At 35.4% G+C, this 26,833-nt stretch overlaps 1 long non-coding RNA gene across 19 annotated transcripts in view; it reads left to right on the top strand.

Annotated features, from left to right (window-relative positions):
- The window catches only part of LOC144291720 (uncharacterized), a 223,444-nt gene that overhangs the window by 175,334 nt on the left and 21,277 nt on the right, over nucleotides 1-26,833 (top strand). For 11 of the 19 annotated variants that reach the window (XR_013359136.1, XR_013359138.1, XR_013359130.1 and 8 more), the window contains 5 exons: nucleotides 7,848-9,411; nucleotides 10,832-10,881; nucleotides 11,159-11,268; nucleotides 14,386-14,594; nucleotides 15,042-15,172. This is a non-coding gene — a long non-coding RNA (uncharacterized LOC144291720). Of the gene's footprint in view, nucleotides 1-1,829; nucleotides 3,863-7,847; nucleotides 9,412-10,831; nucleotides 10,882-11,158; nucleotides 11,269-14,385; nucleotides 14,595-15,041; nucleotides 15,173-26,833 lie in introns of those variants that run through there. The other 8 variants (XR_013359125.1, XR_013359122.1, XR_013359123.1 and 5 more) reach the window with 8 other exon arrangements.

The raw sequence follows: 26,833 nt of genomic DNA, 5'->3' as shown, positions 1-26,833 counted from the left end.
ACATATTTAGAAAGTTAGAAGCTCAGCCCTCCACTTCTGTGTAATTGATATTTATAAAGTAAATGGTGAATATGATCATACATTTGGCAAATGGTAATAATGGGAACAGGAGAGAGTAATGGACTTCTCATGGTTGATGGTATAATTGAGAGTGATAGAATTAGAACAATAGTATCTTCTAGAACAATACTGATCAGGGATAATTTTTGTCCAAATTTTTTTCAGATTTTATTTATTTATTTGAGAGGGAGGGCAGGAGCACAGAGGAGAGGCAGAGGGAGAGGGAGAAGCAGACTACGAGGGAGAAGCAGACTACTCACTGAGCAGGGAGACCAATGCTGAGCTTAATCCCAGGATCCTGTGATCATGACCTGAGCCGAAGGCAGCTGCTTAACCAAATAAGCCACCCAGGTACCCCAGGGATCTGTATTTTAGAAGTAGAGTTTGTTTTTAAGAAAGTATTTAAGGAAGTATTACTGAAATGTATCCACTATAGCCTTGGAAGTTAAATAATGTAACTGGCCACATCCTTTGTTTCTTCATTACAAATACTGAAGATTTTTACTTTGAAAGATATGCTCCATAAAAGCAAAAATCATGTCTGATTTGTCCTTGACTGTGGACTCCATTGCCATTGAAATCTTCTTCAAAGTAGAAAATTCAAACATACTGTATTAATGAATTTGTGTAGGAACATGAAATGTTTAACTCTCTTTAAACCATATCTACATGTATCTATACCACATATTCTATCAACAAATATCTTTTACTTCTCTGTATACAAACACACACAGTAGAATGAGCTACTTTTATTCATTCAACTAAACTTTGTTGTGTATTTCTATATATGTGGTCAGGTACTGGAGACTAAGAAGGACAAAAACAGAAAGGATTTTTGCTTCATGGAATTTATAATTTCTCAGTGATAGATATCAGATAGCTATACAAAAGAATATTTTAGTCTGACACAATTGCTGTTGTGTCATACAATATATATACATGTAATATACAACATGCATAATATGTGAACCTGATCTAGAGTGAAGAAAACATCTTCTAGCTAAGAACAAATATATGTAAGCTTCTTTTAGAATGTAGGACCTAAGAAGAAAAGTCAAAATTCATGTTTATTTTCTGCTGAGTCTCCACCATTGGGTATAGTGAATTGCATGTTGTGAGCACTTGATAAATATTGACTATGAATGAAAAAATGAACCAAGACTTGGACTCTGAAAAGTCAATAGAAAAGGGAGAACAGAATTTCATACAAAGTCTTGTGCAAAAGCTATGTGTAATAGTATTTGCCATTACCAAACTTGACACTTTCAGGAATAAAGGACAGTTTCATGTAACTAAAGTATCAAGAAGGAGGAACTTGCTGTGAGAGCTTGCACTGCAAAGGGCCTGGCTACCCAAGTCCTGTTGTCCAAATTAAAGAATATAGCCAATATTCTCAAATTAATGTAGAACCATCAATGGATTACAATATGACTAAAATAGTCTTTTGTAGGAACATCAGTCTGGTTAAAATAAACAGCTATATGGAAGTTAAGAATAGACATTGTAGATGAATAGAGAGGATATAAATTAGGAGATTGGCTTCAGTTGCACAGACAGAAGATAACACTTATTTGTACTAGACAGGCTGTGGTTAGTTGAATAATGCCGTCCTCCAAAGACATCCACATCCTACCCCTCAGAACCTGTAAATATGTTATCTTACACACACAAGGAATTTGTAAATGTGGTTAAATTAATGATCTTGAAATAAGTAAATTATCCTGTATTATTTGGGTAGGCCCAATGTAATCACATGATTTTTTTATTAGAGGAAGATAGAAGGATCAGAGCCAGAGAGACAGATGAGAAGCTGCCGTGCCAGTGGGCAATGAAGATGGAGGATGTGATCATGAGCCAAAGAATGCAGGCAAACTGCAGAATCCATAAAATTAGCATAGGCACATGTGCTGATGGTGAGAAATACAAGAATTCAAGGGAAATTGATGAAATCAATAATGATAACTTGGACTTGGTATGTATATAGTGGTAAGACAAAGGGGATTATCAAGAATGGCTCCTATGCAACTTTCAGGAGAGATCCTTTTTTTTGAAGTTGGGAACAGTGGAAGAAGACCAGATTTGAAGCAGGAAGATAATGTTTTTCTCTTTGGACCTACTGTGAATGAGTTGTCTTTTAAGACATACAAAAAGAAGGTCAAGTAGGCCATGGGGATTATGCTTCTGAATCTCAAAGCTAGAGGACCTATAAGAGATGAAAACTAATCACAGACTTCAATAAGAATGAAGTTCTGATTGGAGCTGTTTGGAATGAGATATGGGGCAGAAGCCAGACTGAAGTGGAAGTGAGACGAGGGTTACAGATGAACAAGTGGCATTAACTGACATAAATACTTTTCTCAAGTTCTTTGTGAAGTGGAGAAGAGAGAATTCTGGGAAGATAGGAGGTCAAGGAAGTTTAGAACTTTTTTTGAGTTTTCATTTGTTTAATATTTGAGAGCTTACATTCTCAAGTAAAGAATTTTTAAAGAGGGAAATATTAAATATACAGAAGGAAGCATAATGAACATTTCAGGTTTTTGGTTTCTAAAGATGAGAGGGAAAAAAAAAAGATGAGAGACATGCAGAGATATTGTCTGTAGATAAGGGAATGACCAGTATGTATATTATAATAAGAGAGAAGTGAGGAAAGGATCATTATGGATGCAAGTGAGTTAGAGTTTTCATAGCAAAAGGTTAAGAGAATTTGTGATTAATGGAATGTGTGATGTGTGTGTGTACGCACACATATGTATATAAGCTAACATACACACACAAGCATATATAAATGGTTTTTACATATATATGTGAAAAGCATTAACCAATATTGAACTGGAGAGAGAGATTGAGAGCAGGGGGGCAGGGAGGGAGAGGAGAGATGGAAAGGAGATCTTATCATCCTCTAAGAGTGAAGCTGGATGGAGAAAATATTGGTGAGAGAGTGAAGGTGGCTTAGATTTTGAGTCATAGAATTTTGGGTGTATATCTCTGCACCTTCAGTATCTTGCAAATGCCTGACAAGTAAGGAGAAAACAACAAGTTTAACTACTTTCCTCTTTTTTTCTCTATAGATTTTTCTTACCATGATCACTGCTCATAGATTATTGTTAATATCCCTACTGTTTAAGTAAATAAACTCTCCTGTAGATCATTCTTTGAGCTTTTCACTAGAAATGGCTCACCGATCCTTATGTTCTTATTTATCCATTAATATTATTTTAAAATTTATTTATATATTAAAGAGAGAGATTATGAGCCCTGGCTCATAGGGAGGGGAAGGGCAGAGGGAAAGAATCTCAAGCAGACTCCTCACTGAGCATGGAGCCTGACAGACACAGGACTCGATCTCAGATCTCACGACCCCAAGATCATGAATTGATCCAAAAATCAAGAGTCAGCAGCCTAGCCAACTGAGTCACCCAGGCCCCCCCCATTACTATTATGAATCACTACCCCCATATTTCATAAATTGAGGACCATCCCTCAGGTGCTTTGCTTGCTACATACTGTATGAAATAGAAAGAAGATAAGTAAAGGAGAGAAGTAGAGTGAGGAAGATAAATTTCCTTGAGATTAGATTTGAAAGCATAGAATTGATAAAAATGTACAATGCTAACTCAGATAGACAAAGACAGTAACAGTGACTGGTGGTTACAGAACATAAAAGTGAATATTTAACTAAATAAATACTGATAAAAGTAGATGACACAATGATGATAAAAATGGAGGAAAGAGGGTACAAGTTCCTTTCTCTCACATCCCATTCCCTTTATCTTAACTCAATAGCTGCAGCTCATCCAGAACTTTAAGGGTGAAATAGGTAAAAAGTTACTTCATTTTTGAATAGGAAATGAAGTAAAATTATTATGCATGAATAGCTTCTTTGTGGTATGCATTATTCTTGGTATTTTCAGGAAAAGAAAAAAAAAGAGAGATAAGAGTATGATTCAGGTGACTGCAGAGGACATCCACCTTCACAATATTTAAGGGCTCTTGCCTCCTTTAGTTAATTTTAACTGCATATTTTAAAATTTAATTGACAGTTAACAATACTATTTAGCATTCATCCATGACTGTCATCGTTTTATGTCTGCTGAATCTATATTCTTATTCTTTAAGAAAGTAAGAAATGGTACCAAAAATGGCATATAATATTCTTTAAAATATGCAGGCTAGGCCAACATATTACATATTTATAGGTCTAGCTACACTTGATTATATTGCATTCAGTTTCTTGGAAGAGAGCAAGGTAATTGATTATGTTATTGTTTAAATAAAATGCCAGTGAAAATAATATTTTAAAAACCAGTTTGAACCACCCCTACAATGTTGTACATAAAAAGACAATCCAAGAAGAAATCAATATCATTGAGTAAAAAGACAAATTTCTGTTGCCAGCAACCATATAAATCACACCCATTGCACGCTGCTTGCCATTATTAACTACAGTCGTATCTGCCTCTCTGTAGCCAAATATGGAAGCAGGTGTGCATACAAATATTAAGCTAATCAGGAAACTGCTTTTCTCTATTTCTAAGGTAATATGGCTTATATGTTTCTTTCTATCAGGGTTGCCTTCTTAAAGCAAATGAGTTTTGAACTGAGTATCGAAAGAAATGCTGACCTTAAGGAGAAGAGACGGGAATCTATTCTAAGAGTAGATTGAGCAATAGCCTGGAAAAGTAGTAAGTGGGAACTGAGGGAGAAATTAAGGATGCTGAACGAACCAAAAGGATGTGTTACTGGCACTCAATGAAAAATAAAATTAGAAAAGCATTTGGCTTGGAAGAAAGAAGAAGAGAAAGAAAGAGATTTTCAGCTTACAGTGTGCTATAACACTCTGTAGAGTCAGGTACCATTTTCCCATCTCTAAGCAGAAAGTTTTATTGGTGATGCTGAGCTAACACTTGTCTACTTCATTGGCTTGTGCTTAAGTCCCAAAGGAATTTGCCTTAAAGCTTAGCATGCCTAACGTTTAAAAGTGTTAAGCCATGAATGATTGAGGTTTGTGTCTTATTTGAGCCGGCCAGATCAAATGCACTCTTGAAATGGGGTAGCATCCAGCTATATTCATACTGATAATATAGTATCATGACAAAACTGCAAAATAGTCACATGGATTAGAATGGTTTAAGAACGATAACCACAGCCATTTGGAAGATAAGACAAAGTACGTTGATTACAAAAGCTAGCATAACCACATTCCTCCAGTAAAATTGGCTTAAAAATAAATAAAACTGTTTACATTAGGGAGAAAAATTGCGTCTACTGAATATATTATCGGGAATGGAGCACAGATTATTGCTAAAGTTTAACTTGTAAAGAATCTTATATTTTTAAATCATGATTATTAGAGTTTAAGGAATAGTTTCTCTGCAACTACACTTATTGAACCTTTCTCATGGGATTTTTATGGAAGTATCTAAGATAATATACACACACAAATGCTGTGTCATTATGTATCAAATATCTCAGTGGAATCAGAAAAATTCAGTTAGATTTATGTGTATGGCCTTTGGGATATAAAATATGTGAATAAAATAGTTGAAAGTTTCACTTAATTTTCAGGCTGTAGTGGTGGCAGATAAATAGTTGTAAACTTCAGGGTAATAATTACAACTGAATGGTTCTCAAGGAAATACATATCTAAAAGCCTTTCTTTATTCTAGCTCTTAACCTTATTTTGTACTGTACATCTAAAATATCAAACATAGGGAAGCCTGGGTTGCTCAGCGGTTGAGCATCTGCTCAAGGTGTGATCCCAGAGTCCGGGGATGGAGTTTCACATTGGGCTCCCTTGCAAGGAACCTGACTGTCCCTTTGCCTATGTCTCCGCCTCTCTCTCTGTGTCTCTCATAAATAAATAAAATCTTTAAAAAAAACAAAATATCAAACATAAATTCATAACTCTGGGAACTAAGTGAATTATTTTATAATCTTTCATTGAACCATTCATATAATTATAGATCTTAGTAACTATTGTTAATATAGGAGAGAAATGGTAGAAAGAAATGATGGAGGTGACTCATGTAGAGGGATTTGAGTTCAGATGACAAATGAATTATATAGATTTAAGATCAATTTGGGCATGTGTGTCACCCCTATATACTCAATACATTTCTATATTACTAGTTCACATAGATTTGTTTCCTTTTATCTATTACCTACCAAATTCTATTTGATTTTTTTAAGATTTTATTTATTTATTCATGAGAGACAGACAGAGAGAGAGAGAGAGAGAGAGAGCCAGAGACACAGGCAGAGGGAGAAGCAGGCTCCATGCAGGGAGCCTGATGTGGGACTCTATCCTGGGACTCCAGGATCACACCCTGGGCCGAAGGCAGGTGCTAAACCACTGAGCCACCCAGGCTGTCCTATCTATTTGATTTTTAATTTATCTTTGAAATCCAAAAAGATGAACTCTAAGAATTCGACATGGATACTGGTAGAGGTAAAGTGATACAATGATAACCATGACATGTTTATACTAGTCAGATCCTTTTTTAATTGCATGTGAATAAAATTATAATCACTTTGAAGTTTAAGGATCCAATACATAATATAAGCATTAATATAACATAGTTGGGGCTAAGGAGAAAATGTTAAAAAGAAAACAAACACCCAAAACAGAAGTCACTCTCTGAATTCCAGGTAGAAAGAGTTTAATATAGGGACCATTAGGGTGAGAGAAGTCACCATGGAAGATCAGAAGGTATTTCAGTCCAGATTTAATCAGAAGAGCAGAATCACTACCAGTGATATAGAATAATGATTAGGATTTGACCTTACACAATGCAGGACCTAGCTAAACAGTTTATGTCAGCTATTGCTCCTGTGCTGGGCGCTAGACTGGCATCAGCAGGCCAGGTGGTCAAGAAAAGATGAGTATGGAATGCAAGAGAACAAGGACAAACTAGATGCTTATGGGAGATCTAGAACCTCTGAGGGAGAGCTGACACCTGCGTGGGCATCTCATGACTTCTAACCTTGCTTTCTATGGTAAGAGCACCTGAAGTAGAACCTGGTGACCTTCTGGCTTCCTGAGTGGTACAATTGTTTGAGTGTCTAACCCTTGGTTTCAGCTCAGGTCATGGTCTCAGGGTCGTGAGATTGAGCCCTGTGTCAGGCTCCACACTCAGCACAGAACCTCCTTGAGCTTCTCTCTCCCTCTCTTCCTCCCTTTCCTCTCTCTCTAAAATTAAAAAAAAAAAATCTTAATAAAAAAAGGAAGCCTGTGACCTTCATTACAGAGTTAAATATGCATCTGTTTGTGGAGTCAGAGAAGCTAAAGTAAGAGAGATACTGAAGAAGCTGTAAGAGCTATAAGCTGGGTTGCTGTTTCATACCCACAAAGTGAATCAGTGAACCCATCACAACACAACATTCAGAACCTGAATCAACCCTGACTTGTCTAGAATATCCATGAGTCTGCCTCACTCTTACGTTATGAATTTCACTAAATATCTCTCAAGGCCAGCTTCATTCCAGAACCCAAGAGAGGAAAGAATTCTGGAAATACAGTTCCAGTTTTGCTGATACAGAAACATAACAGAGAGACTGATAAAGGTTACTACAAATCAACTGGAAAGTACAGCAGGTCATCATCAAAAGCTCACTGACAAGCAACTAAGGAATCTCTAAGAAACTCTCATTAACACTCTCTCCGCAACAGCAAATGGCTGGTTCTTAGAAGCTCATTGGGAAGCCACTGAGTCTTATGTCTTCCTCATATATAGGAGTACAACTGTACTAAGAGTATAATGACACTTCTTTCTTTTTTGACCCTCCAGATTTCCAAAGTGTTTCTCTTATTGAAACAAAGCGAGAACCATAAAGGGAAGAAGATTCTGGGAAAGGAAGTTCCTGGCTTCTCTCATAGAGTGCAGTAAAGCCCTTGAAAGAAGAAGTTCTGGGGTTGCTGAATTGTTAAGAGACAGTCCAGAAAATATAAATGGTCAATGTGTGTCCCTACCCAGGGAAGGATCATGTAACATGTCCTAAAAGGATCAGGAAACAGAAGAATTGGTATTTAAGCTGACTCTTAAGGAGAAATAGAAATGTTCAGGCAGTGAATGTAGAGGAAGTAAAGTAAGAAAGGTGGGGTGAGCAGACAGCTTGTGCACAGGCATGAGTAGGCAGGAACACATGGCGTGGGTAGGTGGGAGCACAGACATGGGTAGGTGGGAGCACATGGCATGTGTAGGTGGGAGCACATGGCATATACCAAGAGCTGTAATAGCTGAGGAGGATTGTGGTCTGCAATGCAGCATGGGAGAGGAATGGAGGAAGAGGAGTCTGGAAAGGTCGCATAAGAAGCTTAAAGGCAATAGTGCGCCTCATGAGGGAATAACATGGGTAAATTTGCCTTTTAAGCAACAGAGAGTAGTCAGACAACAATGAAGGAGAACAACTCTAAACAGTGCAACTGGTTCCCCTTTAAGAAAGTGTACATGAGAAATGATGGAAAGTGACTGAAATCTGAAAACTTGAACATTGAACTAAAAATATGACCAGATTAATGAGTTTGATAAGTTGGGAAGGTGTCCTGGGGTCCTGACTTGGGTAGCTAGTGTTTCATCCATTGCACTTAAAGACACAGGAAGCTAGGAAAACTGAGGAAAATTATGAATTTGGTTTTAAAGCATTTGGAGTTGGCAACCTGTGAACTATTCACATAACACTGTTCAGTGTACAGTTGTGAATATGAGTGTCAAACTCAAGGAAGAAGCCTTGGTGGAAATGTGTTTGTGAGTAATTATTGAAGCATGGTTGAGATACAGGCGTGGATGAATGTTTGTTGAAAAAACAAGCCATGTCATGAATAATAAACCTCTTATTAAGTAGTTAATGAGAGCTTGGCATTATGCTTCAACTGTGGTTCTTTTTATAAGTAGATAATAATTTGTTCCTGCCCACACAGCAATAAGTAAATATCTCGGCATGTGTGTAGTTCAGATTCTAAACTTAACGAAGTAAGGCAGCCCGGGTGGCTCAAGGTTTAGCGCCGCCTTTGGCCCAGGGCCTGATCCTGGAGACCCGGGATCGAGTCCCACATCAGGCTCCCTGCATGGAGCCTGCTTCTCCCTCTGCCTGTGTCTTTGCCTCTTTCTCTCTCTCTGTGTTTCTCGTGAATGAATGAATAAAATCTTTTTAAAAAATTTAAAAAATTTAAACTTAAGGAAGTATAAGTAATATACTCACAAGGAACTGGACATAAATAGTAAAAATTGTGCATATTTTACAACTAGATTTTTTGCTGGACTCTCAGTGACAAATCTCACAACCTTCAGGATGTTGGCCTCATTTTCTTTGCGTAGTGCTATGGGGAAAATGGAAACTAGAAAAGCATATAGAGTAAGTCTTTGCCATAAAATTGAAATTCCATAGAAGTGATAAAAATAGCTGTGATTATATGTATCAAAGTTAAAAGTTTAAAAGAAACATTTAGATATTCAGTCATCTTAATGTTTATAAATGTCCTGCAGTGAGTTAGACCAGACATCCTCATAATTAACTCTATGTTCCTGTTTTGATGCAGATTTCAGTTTTCTGGGGTAACAATATCTACACTAAATAAGCATATATTCTGTTCATGCTTAATTGTCCGTTATTTTCAGTAATAGAATACTTATTATTTGGGAGGAAAAATAGCAATTGAAGTTTCATATTGTAATAATAAACAAATTAAGATATCATTACTACTTTTCACAATGCTCTGTCTTAAAGCACTGCTTGATTTGGAAGTGCATTAGCTTTTCCCCAAGGCCTGAAACACTAATAATGAATTTCAGGGGAAGAGTGAATACATAATAGAGACCTATAAACAGATATAATCATGTCTTCTAACATGTTAAGAGGTCTCTGAGTGTCATACTTTCCTCCTCTATGCTTTGTATTCAATCTCTCTCTCTCTTTTTTTTTTTTTTTTTAACATGGGCAACAAAGCAAGGTTTATGAGCGATAACAAAGTGACAGGGCAAAACTCCTGAGGAGGAAGGGGACCTGAGAGGTTTGCCTCGGGTTTCCAAGTCTAGGGGATTTTATGGGCTTGTTAGTGGCCTGTTTTAATTTGATTAACCTTCCCTGAGTCTGTCATCCAATCAGAGTTTTCTCATCTATCCATCAGATGGGAAAGGTCTGCATTCACTCTTAAAGAGAAAAGCATGGACATAAATCATGGACAAAATGTTGTTCTTGTGGACACATAATTAGATAAATTTACTTCTGGGGAAGAGGAAGCTTTTCCTAGAACATATGTTAAGATAAAAGTTCTGTTTCCTTCTAGTGATCTTCCTTTATTTCTTTCCTTCCTTTCTTTCTTCATGTGGCTAGATCATATGTGGAAGGTTGAGGAATATCACTGTGGCTTGTGGGGAGCCTAAGTGAAATGACACATACATCAGAACTGCCAAGGACTTGTCACTTGATTTACAAATTAAGAAATGTGTTCTCATTTACAAATGTGCTAATGGTGAATGATAGGAGATGTGTGTTAATGGACAAGTAGTTCCTTTTATGTTTTCCATAGTTTAAGTCAGGGATGAAAATCTTTTTTGTGAATGGTCAGGTAGTACAGACTTAGGCTCTGAAAGTTACGAGGTCTTTGCTGAGGCTGTTCAACTCTGCTGTTGCACATGAAAGCAACCGTAAAAGATTTATAGAGGAGTGAGGAGATGAGGTTAAAGAACAGTGCTATAGAAGGAGTGCTGAGTAAAAATATTTAAAAAGCATTCCTAAAGTTAAAAAAAATCTTGTTCTTGATCATGTCCTTCAGCTGGTCGATGGACCAACCACAGCACCACCCTGCCTCTTGACTACTGTTAGGTAAGACAATATGTCTCCTCTTCTATAAGCCTTTTGTAGCTGCTTTATTTTTGCTGTTACTTGTAGCCTAATTCATCTTGAATTAATTCCCTTCAGCCAAATAAATATTAAAACATTCAACCTCACCACATCATGCCTTAATACATAGGTCATTTGTGGATATTAGGTACAATATTAACTGAGTAGTTAATGATAATTGAGTTAAATTGTAGGTTTGATGCTCATGGGGTCAGTTCAATTGTTCTATTTTATAATTGTGGTCTTCTATTTTCTACAGTTCAATAAGTTGAAAGAGGATGGTGGAGTAACATTTTATTCATTCATTCTACAATATTTATTGGTCAACTTCCAGGTGCAGGCACTGAGCTTGCTACTAGAGATTTAATGGTAAGTAAAATAGGTTTGATTTTGATTATAGGCAGCATGCATTCTTGTAGGTGAGGAAGACATTAATCAGATAATCACGAAGTTATGTCTTTACAAACTGTGACAAGTGCTACAGGGGGCAAGTACGGAGAGTCATGTGAGTCATAACAATGAGATATGGCCTAATCTGGAGATTAGAGAAGATTTTCATGAAGAAACAATGCTTGAGTTGGGAGGTGAAGGGTGTTCAGGAAGGAGAGAGAATTGCTTAAGGCCAGGGGAGAACATTCCCAGCAGAACTCCGAGGTTGTGTGGCATTCACAAACTGAAGGAAAGACAGTGTAACAGAACCTCTGAGAGCCTGGGGATCTTGGTGTGAGAAGAGTCTAGGAAGCAGGAAGTGGTGGATCCTTCAGGGGTTTGGAACTTTAGTTAGGGGCAAAGTCAAAGTAATGCAGGTGAACTACTTACCACCTCTTTCCACAGATAAAGACATTAAACCATTCAAAATAAAAGTGGCTGTAATTCTTAAACTTCCAAGTTGCAGCAGCAACTTTTGCAGGATTTCCAGGTCCCATACACAATCTCAGATTCAGTAGATGTGGTCTGGGGCCTGAGAATCTGCATTATTAACGATGTCACAAGGGATGCTGATGTTCTGGTTCAGGGACCAACCCTGAGAACCACTCGTACGTGACTTAACAAAGCCAACATTTTTCTTTCTATACTTGTATCATGAAAAGCTGAATATGAAAAGCACTCTAGATTGAGAATCAAGAAAGATGCCATTAATTGTATATCTGTCCTCAACTATGTAGGATTCAAGGTCCTTCTCTTGTTCAGTATTTTACATGAACATGTTTGCTCAGAGTAACTGAATTGGTCCTTAAAACACCTTCCTGAATGAGGTAGACCTGAGATGGTTATGACTTCTCCTGATCATTTAACCATCATTAACTGGTTTCTCCACAGATACCAGATTAAAATGGGGCTGAAGGCAGGGCTTCATGGTGACCTCTCCACTCCACATGCCCTACTCTTTCCTTTATACAGCATTTAAATAAACATTATGAACATTATTCTTCCTTCCAACACTAACATTTACTGTTACTATTAAGTGCCTGATAAATTGTCTTAACAGTCATGGCCCCACACTATTAACTGAAAATTAAAACTCGAGTGGTTTGTTATCCTGTCATTATTCTGAAAAGTAAGTCAAGTTTATACCACTTGATGTCCTCGGCAAATGACTTCAGTGTGGTTCTCTTCAACACAGAGACTGGAATCCGTTATGTAGTGAATGTGATTCTATAGGAAGCAAACAAAGAAAAACCAATAATACTATAATTTTTTCAGAGGATGACAGTAGGGGTAAGCATTCAAGCATTTAATTCAACAAAGATAGCAATTCAAATGAGAATGTGTGTGTGTGTGTGTGTGTGTGTGTGTGTGAAGTACTGAGGACTATCCTTGTGGATTTATTTAGTCTCTGGTTTGTTTTCAATAAAATGTCTTCAAAATTTCTACCTTTTATATAACCTAAGAAAACACTATTACTTCATTTCCCATTTGAATATAGTAGTTGATAAAGATGTTTTGTCTCACGCTTTCTGATGTTTGTCATTATGGACTTTATTATGGACTTAGCACTAATGAGACACTAATCCCTAGTTGCTTTTCATTCATATTTTAGAGTTTTCTAACAATATTTGTGTATTATTTTCAGTTCTTAAATAATTGTTCTCGTTGTGGAAAATGAGGTGAAATTTAATTATATTTACTAACGTGAATAAACTTTGTTAACCTAGTGATGGGAAAGGTTGTCAAGAGATAAATCATTCTTCTTGTCAACACTACCAAAGAATGTTTTTTGTGTCACTATTTTTTCCAATATCAATTTCAACATGAATAATACAATATCAACTTTAGAGAGAAAAATGTACATTAAAATCATCATAAATAAATATAATCAAATAGGAAAAATAATTAAATTATTGATTTCTTAGTATACTGCTATTAGCACATTGATTGCCTGTAATGCTTCAATGAATTTTTATTTTTTATTTGTTTTTTATTTTTATTTTTATTTTTTTATTTTTAAAATATATTTTTATTGGAGTTCGATTTGCCAACGTATAATATAACACCCAGTGCTCATCCCATCAAGTGCCCCACCTCAGTGCCCATCACCCAGTCACCCCATCCCCCCGCCCACCTCCCCTTCCACTATCCCTTGTTCGTTTCCCAGAGTTAGGAGTCTCATATTCTGTCGCAGTCACCCAGCCGCTAAGCCATCCTCAACGAATTTTTAAAAAGTAAAGGCTTTCTTTGGAAGTTCAATAGAAATATCACCTTTTTATTCATTAATTCATCCATCCATCCCCCCTTTCATTCATTCACTGAGGATCTTCTATATAGCAAGTAAAGTTCTAGGCATTAGGGATATTTAATAAAACAGATGAAAAATCCTTATTTCAAAGAATTTCATTCTATGGGACAAATTAAGATAGATAAATAGATTATTAGTTGACAATAAATTCTATGGAGAAAAATAAAGCTAGGAATTCAGAGTCAGAAAGGCTGTTCTAATTTTAAATAAAGTAGTGAGGTGATCTTAACAAAGAAAGTGACACTTGAGGGAAGACCCAAATAAAATGAGGGAGTGATCCCTGCAGTTGATTACCTAGGCAAACAATATCCCAAACAGAGGGATGGAGGGCAGATGGAAATCAGTAGAAGCTATTTGGAAACTTGTTGAAAGTTAACAGTAAAATAAGAGTACAAAAAGTACCACAAATGACTTCAAACTACACAAGTCAAGTATTTCATTTCTAACAAGTTCCAAGGCTCCTGGTCCATGGACCACACTTCAAGTAGCACAGGTGTGTACACATGGAGACCTTCCAAGTCTTGAAGGCTAGTATAAAGATAGAAGACAAAATGATCCTTGAGATGAGAAATTGTAGGAAAAAACAAAAGTAGCTGCAACCACCAGACTTGCTAAACTTGTAAATCCTTGAGAAATAGAAGAGTTGTGTCTATAAACTATTTAAGCTACTGGGACATTAGCAGCCCAAGGCCACACGAATAAGCAGTAACAGGTGAGAGTTGATCTTCTTCCTATCCTTCTACCCCTAGAAATGACTGCCAGATCGTCAGTGACAAGACAGGACCAAGTCACTCCTGCAGAGGCAGTGCCATGTTGAAGGGGGCCCTCTGCTGGACTGAAGAAAACATATTCGTTTTTGCCACATTACTGCATTGAATAAACTTCAGGCTTCTTGGACTAAACAAAAGAAGGAAGAATTAAAGACAAATCTCCATTTTCATCAGGATTGGGGCAGGATGTGAGATTTCAAATCTTACCTTGAAGAAGTAGAACATATTGGTCACATATAATTATTTGTATTTGCATTTATATGTTTGCATCTTTACCTCATCTATATAGAGTAGAAGTTCCAGGAGGCACAGGACAAGGGAGGCAGAGACTTTGACTTTTGTATTTCCGTAGAGCACAGTCCCAGGCACAGAGAAATTATCCAATGTATGTTGTGCTCAAATACTCAAATAATGATAACTGATTGTAAGTGTGTACTCATGCATTTTTGCCTAATATCAAAATAGGCAAACAAAAATGTTAAAATGATCATTTGCCCAGGGTTCTTGGAGATATCATTTTGCCTTTTGCAGCTGCACAATTTACATTAATTATCTCAACGCCATTCTTTGTTGCTTTTCACTAGTGTTCATTGTTTAAGGACCATTGTATCTTGTGCCTTTATATCAACCCTCAGGACTAAGAGATCCTCAATGTCTGTGCACCTCTACTACTCAAACTGCAGTCCATGGACCAGAAGCAGCAGTATCAACTAGGAAGTTGTTAAAAATGAAATTTGGACCCCATTCCAAACCTGCTGAATCCCAGGCATGTGATCTGTGTTGGGTACCTCTGGTGCACATTGATTTCTTAGCTGGTAGTATCATACTGTTTTATTTTGTTACGGGTTGTTTTTTTCTTTTTTTTTCCCCCTGCTTTTCTATATTCATGTTATGCTCTCAGGCAATCATCTTTCACAAATCCCTCTTGATTATTCTTTTCCTTCCTTTACTTTAGATCCCATGTCCTCTGAAAGAGGGGAAAAAATGTGCCTTAGGCCCTCATACAGGATGATGTCAGTGATTGTATACAAAGTATACCATTACAAGATGCTTTCATTGAAATGAGCTCAGGGAACTACAAATGATTTTAGTGACACTGATTTTTAGAGAAGTAAAGGATAACTACACTTGAGAATGTGCTTACCCCTTTCGTGGGGAATCCTGTTAGTTGCCCTAGTATTTCATTATTTTGTCCTTAATCAAAACCAAGGAATGTTAGAAAAGATAAATTTTATATAGAGAGACATATATATGTAATGTATGTTATGTATACACATAAAATATATAAAGCATATAGACATGTATGAATGTATATAATTTTATCAGAGCACTTATGAGTTAAAACAAAATCAATGCTACACTGTCACTTCTCTCTCTGCCGCCCGCCCCCCCAACACAGTCCATTAGCCTGAGAAGAAATCCTATGCAAATAGTATAGAAGAAATACTATGCAAATGTGCTAATGGTCCACAGTGTCTTCTTTCAAGAAACACACTGGATATGTATCATTTTTTAAGTGTAAAGGACAAAGTGAAAGCCATATATGTATCCATGTCTAATCTGTCTCAAAAATTTTGAAATACATACCCCCTATCACTTTCTTTGGCTCTCATGACTTAATGTATTTAGGATCATAAACCTGCAGTTGAGAGACAGGTGCACTTTTGAAGGGATACTTTTTTTACCAGATTTCTCATTCTAAACTAGTCATGGATAGTCATAGTTTAATAATAACACATGTTAGGTAAACAAGTAATTGATAAGTACATTGACACCATGTACAATGAAGGGAATACAAAAACATTGTAGGGTTCTAAGCATGGGGAAATTGCATGGAAAATCATAACTGCCATAGAAAGAACACTAAATTAGGAATCTGGACACCTAACTCCTCTTCAGACCTCAAGAATATGTGATGTTGGAACAACAATTTCATATATTACATTTTTTCTTACCCTTTGGAATACATTATATATAAGTTTCTCTTGACCTATGATTTAATTTTATAGTCTTACCTATAATGCTTCATTTTACTGGGTCTTAGTTGTACCCCAATCGATTTAGTTGTGTAATAACAAACAATGACTACATTTAGCCCATATGATCAGACATATTTATATAGGCACAGTATAATAATAGAAATGCTGTTGGACTTTGGCTAACGTTTTTACTCATTGTGGTCACGCCGTTTTGCCTCTATGTGGACTTCCTGACTTCATTGTACCTTCCCTCCTCTTTTCTGCATCCCCTATCTCAAAAAAAAAAATCATCTTATAGATGACATCCCCTTAGCCAATAGTGATAAATATATCAGTATTCATGTATCAGAATGAGTAATAACTCATGACAGCCTGTATTTGTCAGAAAGCTTGGGTTCTAAGGACTAAACATTAAGAAATGAAGCTCTGATAGCATTATCCCATTATTCTTAATAACATCTCATCTAGTAGACAGACTAATGTGATTTTCATTGCTTTTAATGTGAAGTCCATCAGATTACATGCACCAATAAAAAGGTCTGGCATCAGTGTCTGCACAAGCTTGAAAGAAACAGAATCTTCTGTAATGAAATCCCATGCAAGGCTTATCAGTTACTAACACCAGGTAAAATGCTAAGGAACACCCAGTCAGGAAATCAATACCTATTCATGTAGAATTTTTTCTGCTGCAATAGAAAGATAACATTAACATTCTGACATATTAAAACATTGTGTTTGCATGGCTTCAGGTACGGGACTACATAATAAAGATGTTTCAATCTCCAAAGATTTACAGGGTCTTTCTGATTCATTGAAGCCACATGAAGTCAGAATACTTATCTGAGTGTACACAGCACAGACCTTTGGAGATTTATTCCTTTCACTTGCTGTTTGTTCCAGTCCCTTTTCTCCTTTCCTCTCCTTTGATTCCATGCTGTGATATTTTGGGAAACATTAAGCCCTTGTATGGCTTTTGCCATTCCCATATTTAGGCAGAAAAATGATTCCTCTACCAAGAATTGTTTTTCTTGGCTTGGAGCTGATATTCACACATTTGGATTTGTTTGGTTTATAATATCCTAGGAGGCCCTTGTTGGAGCAAAAACATAATATTTTAAAAGGGATGCCTTATTAAGTTATATTCATGCAAAATTTATCATGGGTTGCAGTTATTAGATTAGCTAGTATTTTGTCAAGGCTTTAAGCCAATGGATTCCAGCACTCTTTGGTTATATAATATCTTTGTCCAGGGAAAATACATGTCATCATAGATCCTGGCCTGAGAAACTGGAATCCAGGGATTTCTGTTTCTCTTGTTAGCCTTTTTTATGACCTGCAGTAGTAACAATAAGTACCATTATTCATCTCTTTTCTCCAAGGAAAATGGTTTCCAGCCATCCTAGAAATTAAACTTATTATCAACATATTCATCCTGAAGTTACTTATCTAGCAAGCTCATCCTCCCAGAAGATGACTGATGTGTGTGTGTGTGTGTGTGTGTGTGTGTGTGTATACCTGGATGTATATGTTCATACAAGCAGAGTAGGAACTCTTAAGCGAGACAATGGAAAATTGAACTTTTTATTGTATAATGTGCACGAATACTTCCCATATTGAGAAAGTAAAAACAAATCTGTATTGACTGCGTTCTCTATCACATTGTTTGAAAAACACTAGAGAACTATAAAAATATATTACTATTGACATATAACTTCTGGCAAATTATTGACTATGCCTCATAACTGACAGAGGCCGCAGAGTAAGCACTCTGAGTTGGAGAAGACAGTTATGGAGAGTAGGTGCCATGAACCATCCTTGCTAGGACAGAAAGTTGAGTGAAGATAGAGGACTAAAGTGACTGTACACATCAATTAGGGAATTGTTAAAGATGCTAAAAAGTATCAATGCCTTAAAAATATATCTTCACATGATTTTTATATTGTAACTACCTCCAATTTCTCTCCTCAGCCTAAATAACAATAGTACAAGCTATGTGATAACTTGGACAAATTCAGTATTTAGCTATATTCTCTTCTCCCAGACAATTTTCAAATAATCTATAAATCCATCCTGGTTGTCATTTGTTTTTTGCACTGTTTAGTTCTGGGGCAACAACTTCACTTTCCAGTCTTGCCATACTATATAATCTATTTTGTCAAGTAGTGAATACTGTCATTCCTATCTCTCTATAGGCTCCACCCATCCATGAAGAGCCACTTGGTTGTTCCTTATACCATAATATTCTTCTCCACAACTCAGCCTATTCCCCCACACAGCATGTTTTCTCCATAGAGGGTACAAACTAATCTACTTTGAGGCCAAATGTCAAAATACTTTATTTCCTTTTTCACTTATTTTAGTCTAATTTTCTCCTCAGTAACAGGATTTCTAAGAATATAACTCTTTTCAGTGAAGAGAAACTTACATACTATAATGAATAGCATTTTGCTGCTTGATTTTTTTTTTATAATTTATCAATTCCGAAGACAGGATCCCCTTTATATTTAAGTAGCTAAATAGCCAATTGAAATATTTGATTCCAAACCATGGAGACATGTGCTCCAAGTAGTATATTCTGATTCTCTTGTTAGAAAAATGAAAGTCAATGGCAGTAGCAAGACCAATAAAATAACACAAATATTGACAAATATGTCAATTAATCTCTTCCCTCTTTTTTTTTCTTCAGAGAAAAAAAGCGCAATACTTTTCAGTTCAACTGGAAAAAAGAATTCCTAAAGATAAAAGAAACATTTAAAGATTATCCAGTGGAGACTATTTTTGTTTTGGAAGGCCACTCCAAAGCACAGTGTACAGATTAGAGGTTGAAAGGGAAATGGAAAAATCATTTTTCACAGTGACATCGCAAATGCAGACTTTTGACAACATCTGGTTAATTGAATGATTTTTAAATTAGTTAAATGAATGCCTGGGACTCTCTCCTTTCCCATTTCCACAGTCTTTTATTCAGATGGAAACACAGCTGTGGGTATATGGCCTATTCATTGTTTCAGTTTTTGGAAACAAGATAAAGCACATATGTAAATCTACATTGTAGACTTGAAAGGACTTGGAGTGCATTTTCTTAGGTAAAGTTAATGGTTTTGTGTGGTCTTGTGTTTAGTGAATTCTGACAAACATAATTAGTACTCCCTTTTTGTGATTTCTAAGACAGGGAAAGACATGTTTCAACCTGCTTGTTAATTGCAATGTCCATTTCATAATTTATTTTATAACTTCATATAGATATGTAGATATACCTAGATATATCTTATATCATAAGAGATAATGCAGCATAGACAATGGAAGGGAATCAGACTGATTTGACCTTGTATCCTAGACTTAAAACTAAGTATATGGCCTTGAGTCAGTTATTTAAGATCTTTGCACTTTCTACATCTAAATGGAAATAATGATGCGAATTTTCAGATTTATTATTGATATTATAGATAGTGAATACAAAGCTCATAAAATATCTATTTATCTATGTAATCTAGCCAATTATCTATATAATCAAGGCAATATTTCCTTAAAGGAAGGCCATCTTTGTAATTGAACAAAATAGAGAACTTATCAAAATAAGATGTGAGATGTGACTTATATGATGTATTTTTAACTAGAGAAGGGGAAGAATTACCAAGAAGTCACTAAATGATTTCCAAAATTCAATCAATAATTTGAAATATTTTTTTAACTTCTAAACTTGTGCTCTTTTGCAACATAGGCTAACATTTTGCCGTTTCAGCCCACTGTTTCAGTATTGTGGGGCTGAATATTAACTTCAAATGAACAACAACAACAAACCAACAAAATGTTACAATTCTAGGAGAGCTAGTTTATTTATTAACAAGACAATCAAATATTCAAACTTTCTAACAACATCTGTGTTTAATTTATTATTATCTCACTGCCACCATTGGGAACTTAAAAAGAAGCATAATTGCTCACAGAAACAATCTGTCATTAAGAGTATCTGTATCTACTTCTACAGTGTTTCAGGAACGTGTGATATTGATCAGAGTAGATATAGATTTGCCATTACCCTTCCAAACGTGAAATGGATACAAAAGGCTTAATGGTCGAAGGGTCAATGAGCACTCATTTCTACCTAGACAGAGACCATTCAGATGAATTATTCTGAGGTGTCACTATCATTCCAACAATTAAAGTCAAGAAAATGCAGTTGAGTGATTACAGGTGCCTAGCAATGTGCAATGCATGTTGGATATAACAAAAGCAATATGTCAGTAATGCTCTGAAGAACATCTCAGTTTAATAGTTAAAACAGATTGTAAGCAATCTTTAGTATGATAGGTGCTATGATAGATATGGCAAAGTGATAGCACAAAGACAGGAGAAATAATTAACCTGGGGACATTAGGAGATTCATAACATGTGAAACATTACCTCAAAAAAAGAATGTTTGATCCATTAGTAATCAAGCCTATTAGGTAAGCCTAAAACCTGACCCTGTATGTGTTGGATTTTTCTTAATATAGATTTTATTGCATTGAGACCCAATCTATTTTGAATCAGACACAATAAAAAAGTAAAACAAAAATTCCATCATTTGAAGTTAGTCCAAAAAATCAACAAACCTAGAAATGACCAAAACATTCTCTGCTTATTTTGTCACTAAAGCAGAATAAAATCATAGATTTTAATTTAACCGAAATGCATACCATTGTATATGGAACCAATCCTTATTTTACTTGTCATGTTTATACCATTAAACTGTCAGGATAATGATAAAATTCTAAATACATCAAAGGCTTTGGCATGTTAATTGCTCTTTGTTAACATCCTGGAGTAGATGGCCATAGTTTAATTCACTCTTCAGAATGGTTGATGAGTTCTTGAGTTGTCTGTGTTTATAATATAGAGTTCTATAGAGATATCTTTATTATTTTTATTTGATACTATATCCTCTCTTTTGAAACAAAGCCCTACTGTGTTGACAATGCCTCAGAAGGATTGGATATTACTAAATACTTTCTTTTTTGAGTTTAGTATGATGCGGTCATCTCAATAATCCAAAGAACCCAATCTTATCTCTGGGAGAAGCCTTCCTTCACTTTGTAGCTTTTTTCAAAATATAACTAAACCTTCTTATTATAAAGGCAAAGTCTCTTGGGAGCAATACAACCCTGAATATATAAAAATGTGAGAATTACATCCATTTGCAGGATTCTGAGATGCTATCCCAGACCCAACTCCATTTTGATCAGGTACATTTTTTTCACGAAAACCTATTTGAATATGAACATTTTAGTTTCATCTTTTCTCGTTTCCTACTTCTGTCTTGAACATGAACACACTACTATCTGTTATCTGCTGGACCTGTTTAAAACTTCTGAGTGTTGGGATGCCTGGGTGGTTCTGCAGTTGAGTGTCTGCCTTTGCCTCAAGCTATGATCCTGGATTCCTAGGGATTGAGTCCCACATGGGACTCCTTGCACAGAGCCTTCTCCCTTTGCCTGTGTTTCTGCCTCTCTTTCTGTGTCTCTTATGAATAAATAAAAAAATATTTATTTAAAAAAATGAGTGTTAATCAGATTTATTCAACATATGATTTACACGTTCTCTTCATCTTGCTTTGTTCTCTGAGCATCTATTTTAAATTACTCATTGAGATTTCAAATCCTACTTCTCTTATTTTTGTTTTTTATTTAACATACAGAATTTATTCTCTACACCTTCTGTTTAGAGATAATATCAATGTCAAAACAAATATCACCTGCAGTGGGGAGAAATCAATAAGAAAAAACCCCCAAAAGGGAAACATGTATGAAGAGGCCATTTATATAAACATACAAAAAAATCAGTAAGCAGGCATCTGGGTGGTTTAGCAGTTGAGCATCTGCCTTTGGCTCAGGTCATGATCCCAGGGTCTTGGGATTGAGTCCCACATCAGGCTTCCTGCAGGGAGCCTGCTTCTGCCTTTGCCTATGTCTCTGCCCCTCTGTGTCTCTCATGAATAAATAAATAAAGTCATTTTCAAAAAATCAGTGAGCATATGTAAAGTTTGAAAGTGCATATTTTGGCAAGCTTGAGGGAAATAGGCAGTCATACTATAGGTGGGAATAAAATTTGTACTTTTTGGAGAGTAAGTTGGCAATAACCATCAAGATAAAAATGTACATGCTTTTCCTTCCAGTTTTATTGAGATATACAATTATATCTACAGCAAAGGTATACAATGATTTAACTTAAATATATTGCAAAATGGTTACCACAAAAGGTTACAGTAACATCCATCATTTTGTATAGATAGGAAAGAAAATAAGAGGAAATAATGTTTTTTTTCCATATGATAAGAACTCTTTAAGATTTACTCTCTCAACAACTTTCATATATACCATGTAGCAGTGTTAACTGGATTCATCATGTTGAACATTACATGTGGTGCCTTTATCTTATAACCAAGTTTGTACTCTTTGACCGTCTTCGTCCAATTCCCTGTCCCTAACCTCCTGCCTTTGGTAATCACAAATCTAATCTCCTTTCCTTTGAGTTTGGTGTTTTCTGTTTTAGATCCCATATATAATTGAGATCATTCAGTCTTTCCCTTTCTTTGACTGACTCACCTCACCTAGCATAATACCTTCAAGGTCCATCCATGTTGTCACAAAAGGCAAGGTCTTTACTTTTTAAATGACTGAATTATATTTTATATATACACATTACTTCTTCTACTTATTCATCTATCAGTCGACATTTAGGCTGTTTCCATGTCTTGGCTATTGTCAGTAATGCTGCAATAACCATGAGGGTGCAGATATCTCTTCAGCATATTGTTTTTGTTTCTTTTGGGTATATCCCCAGAAGTGAAATTGCTGGATCATATGGTAATTCTATTTTTAATATTTTAAGGACCCCTTTTTTCTGTTTTCCATGCTGCCTGTAGCCTTTCCTTTTTCATTTGACCTGGATTTTGGATCAATGACCTCAGTTTCAAATTTGAGACTAACAGAGTGACATTGGCTCTCTTAAATGTGTGTTATATTGTCTCTTAATTCCTGAGCTTATTTTCAGTGTGTATTTGGGGATACTTGATCAGAAGAGGGTAAATAAATAACCACAATGGAAAGTGGAAGATGGATTCATTTATTTCTTTGACTTGTTTCCCATAAAGTTAATTCTGTGCACCAAGGCACTATGCTACACTTGGATGACAAAATAAACGTTATAAGTACTATGCAATGTTGAAAATTTAACAAAAATTATAAAATTCTAGAATTAGATGAAAATAAATTCAGGAAAATTCTACATTTAAATGGTCCTAGAAACTACTGCCTAATTATTTCTCAAGGGTGGGAACACTTACATCTGCTTCAGTGAAGAACTTAAGAGATCCCATATTTGAATAGTCAGGAAGTTCTTTTGCAATTTGCTGTATTAAAATGCAAATGAATTTCCTTTCATTCTGTTGAATATCCTTTAGTCCATAATCCACTTTTATGGCAGAATAGACAAATACATATTTTCCTAGATTCAATTTAAGCCTTATGAATGCCCAATGTATGCTCAGAGCTTTTATTCATTGTAAAAGACATAATTTTTAGATTTTGAAGGAAATTAGAATATTTATTTAATAAGCACATGAAACAATTATAAATTGCATTTGTTGGTTCTTATTTTACATAAGTATATATAAGTGTTTTTCCGTGGTCAAATGTTTCTCTCTATGGTTACCGTATGTGGTAGAGGCAGTCCCTACTCAACAAGTATTTCCTGTGTTTGCCTCCATTTCCTTGCAGTCCATTTAGGTTATGTGGCCAATTCTGATCCCTGCCCTAGGAGTCAGTGTGTCCTTTATCGTTTCTCTTCTCCATCCTGCTCATATTGAGGGCAAGCGTTTAGATGGAGTTAACTGAAAAATAGAAAATGAACACCTGGCCTGTATTAGACATTATTTATGTTTTTTACATTTGTTTTTATTTAAGTTCAATTTGCCAACATATAGTATAACACCCAGTGCTCATTCCATTGAGTGCCCTCCACAGTGCCCCATCCCTCCACCCACCTCCCTTTCTGCAACCCTTTGTTTGTTTCCCAGAGTTAGGAGTCTCTCACAGTTTGTCTCCCTCTCTAATTTTTCCCACTCAATTCCCTTCCTTTCCCTTATAATCCCTTTCACTATTTCTTATATTCCACGTATGAGTGAAACCATATGATGATTGTCCTTCTCTGATTGACTTATTTTACTCAGTCACGCATTATTTAATAACAAATAGACCTTTATTGCACTAAGTCACTCAGACTTTGAGGTTTCAGTCTTACAGCAAACAATTAATTACCTTAACTAATACTACATTTGTATAATATTCAGGTCACTTAATAGGTGGACTTTTCCCAAAAATTGTTCTATATATCATGGGATACTAAAAAGGGTTCTCATGGATTGTTTCACAGTTGAGCAAGCTAATAAATGATTGATAGGATTGGATTCTAATCTGATTCCTATTTCTATATAAATCCTAGATCTGGGAACAAGTTTTATAATATCTTGAGACATAATATGCTTCTTTTTTTTTTTTTTTTTTTTTTACATAATATGCTTCTATGACTGGAAAAAGCATCTGCCTTCCTATATTATTATGAAGATTAAATAGTATAGTGTAGATGAAGTATATAGTGCAGACACTGGCACTTACCATAAGATAAATAAATAGAAATTTAATTCTTAGGTTAATCTGTTTCATTTTTCCATTTAGCCATATACTCAACATTTCCAAGTGAGAAAAATCTACCCAGTTTTCATAATTTTGCTTGTATTTTTAGTATGTTCATTTAGACTTTTTGTGAAACCTTTCAATGGAAGAATATCCCTTTAATAATGATAGTGATAAAGAGAAAGACATTGAGGCAAATTTGCATAGTATTCCCAGGGTAAAATATTACATGGTTAGATCAAAACAGATAGATATGGAAGGCAAATTATCATCCTCATACATATAAATGACCCACGTTCAGCGGGGTCATCGGGTGTTGGAAAGTGTGATAAAGTTTTACAATTGTTCTCATTTTTTGCTGACTTCCCTCTAAAAAGATTAAACATCCTTCCCCCATCTCATCAGCCGTGGATATGTGACTTGCCCACATGCTTAAACGTGAGTAGAAATGAAGTGTGCTACTTCTGCATAGAATCTTTCAGAGCCAGGTGTGGTTCCAATACTTCTCTTTCACTCCTGCATAAGAAAAGCAATGCCCCAGTTAGGGGTGTTATCTCATACTGGAACACAGCCATAGATAATCTATAATTTACATGTATCATGAGAAATAAATATTTGTTGTGGTAAACCATTGAGAATTTGGGAGCTGCTTAATCCTATGGCACAATCTAGCAAAAGTTGAGTAAATAAATACTGAAATAGGACTTTTAGCTATACATCTTTTCCTACTCAGTGAAGGAAAATTTATAAGCTAAGTAATTAAGTAATTTATCTCTTTTCTGATTCCGATGGGTCAAATGAATAAGTGTACTCAGAGCTGTTCTAAGAGTCTACTTCTATAGCCATAAAAACACATTGTGATTATTTTTGTTTTAATAATCACTTTATTTCAAAGAATTTAAATATTTTTTCAAATGTACTTATATTTATCCTTGTCATTACCAATTCCAGCACTCTGCTTCTCATTTTGTAGATTTAGATTTTTCTTCATTATTTTCTTTCAGCCTAACGGATTTTCTTCAAAATCTTTTAGTTTCAATCTACTGGCAATGAATTCTTTCAGCTTTGTGTATCTCAAAATATCTTCATCCCTCCTTCATTTTTGAAAACTTTCTTTTCTGGGGATAAATTTTTAGTTGACATCTAGTTTCCTCTTATACTTTAAAGATGTTGCTATATTGGTTTTTACCTTGAGTTGTGCCCAAATATAAAGTATTCTTTTTATTTATCAGCACTTGATTTGTATTTTTTTTTTTTGCCTGGTTTAAAGATTTGTGTCCTTAAAAACTGGATTATGATGTAATGTTCTTCATGTTTCTTGTGCTTTAGGTTAATTGTGATTTGGGGATCTGTGGGTTTAGAGCTTTCATCAAATTTGAACATAAAATGACTCATTTTCTTTAAATATTTTTTTTTTACATATTTAAAATCTTCTAGAAGTTTTTTGGCTTCCTGGAGTTGAAGTTGTGTTCAGAGTCCCCTCCTCTCTCTCTCTCTTTCTCTCTCTCTGTTTTATTTTGGATGTTTCTATTGCCATGTCTCCAACTTTACTAAACTTTTCTTCTGCAATATCTAATGTCCTGTTAATCCCAATTTGTTTGTTTTTCATTTCAACCATTTTAGCTTTTAACTCAAGAATGTTTATGTATCTCTTTTTATATTCCATGTCTCTACTTACCAAGCTTAATCTTTGCTTTATTTGAACACACAGATTATAGTTATATTAGTGTTTTGATGGGTCTGTTAGTTCAGACATTTGTGCCATTCTCAATTAGT

Source organism: Canis aureus, chromosome 20 (assembly GCF_053574225.1).
Source record: "Canis aureus isolate CA01 chromosome 20, VMU_Caureus_v.1.0, whole genome shotgun sequence".
NCBI classification, from domain to species: Eukaryota; Metazoa; Chordata; class Mammalia; order Carnivora; family Canidae; genus Canis; species Canis aureus.
The sequence above is the reverse complement of the archived record's forward strand: the minus strand, read 5'-3'. Positions and strand labels throughout refer to the sequence as shown.